Raw genomic sequence first — 793 nt, 5'->3', positions numbered from 1 at the left:
TAAATAACACATATTTAATATAGAATTAAATTACTATTTTAAATTATATAAATCTGTTACCAATATTATAATATATGTATAATTAAATAGTTTCATATATGTTCAATAAATATTATATAATTACCTATTATTATATGAATATATATATATATATGTATATGGAAGGACAGTAGTTTGAGCTATATTGAATTTAGCGCGTAAATAGGTTAGGGATTAAAACAGGGGGCGTTAGTGCTACAAAGAAAGCAGGAGTGAAAAGATATAGAGATTAAGAAATATATGTAAGAAAATTAATCAAGAAACAACGGTGTGGATATTAGCATTGAATGTTGTTTCTTTGTTATTACAGGTAGGATAAATAATTAGTCTAAGTTGCTACATTATTATTTGGTTCAAAATAAAATAAAATCTTTGTTATTACAGAGAAACAATTCTACCTATTATCTACCCATAACCTGCACAATAAATAAGACATTATATATATATATATATACTATGTATATAAACATATAATATATTTATTAAGGTTAAAAAATTATAAATGATAACCTAATAATATATTATTTAAATTTAAATTTAAATTTATGTATAAATGTACTTATATATATTTATGTGGGATTGGGAAAAATTCTTAAGTAAAAGAGCGAATAAATATAAAGGCAAGAAACGTTACGATATGAATGTTCGAGAACGATCATTATTAAATATATATGTTAATATTTCGAGAATAAGTAAAGTTGTTATCTGGTAGGTAGAGCTATAAGAAATGTTGTCCTTTGTTGTTACGGTATGA

The 793-nt window shown here is 22.6% G+C and overlaps 1 long non-coding RNA gene across 1 annotated transcript; it reads left to right on the top strand.

Moving 5' to 3' along the window:
- The first annotated feature begins 227 nt into the window (after positions 1–227).
- On the top strand, positions 228–489 carry LOC122520412. Its single transcript, XR_006304529.1, has 2 exons — positions 228–349; positions 424–489. It is a non-coding gene; the product is annotated as an uncharacterized LOC122520412 (long non-coding RNA).
- Positions 490–793: the final 304 nt, after the last annotated feature.

Source organism: Polistes fuscatus, unplaced genomic scaffold, assembly GCF_010416935.1.
Source record: "Polistes fuscatus isolate 324 unplaced genomic scaffold, CU_Pfus_HIC Scaffold33, whole genome shotgun sequence".
Taxonomy (NCBI): Eukaryota; Metazoa; Arthropoda; class Insecta; order Hymenoptera; family Vespidae; genus Polistes; species Polistes fuscatus.
The sequence above is the reverse complement of the archived record's forward strand: the minus strand, read 5'-3'. Positions and strand labels throughout refer to the sequence as shown.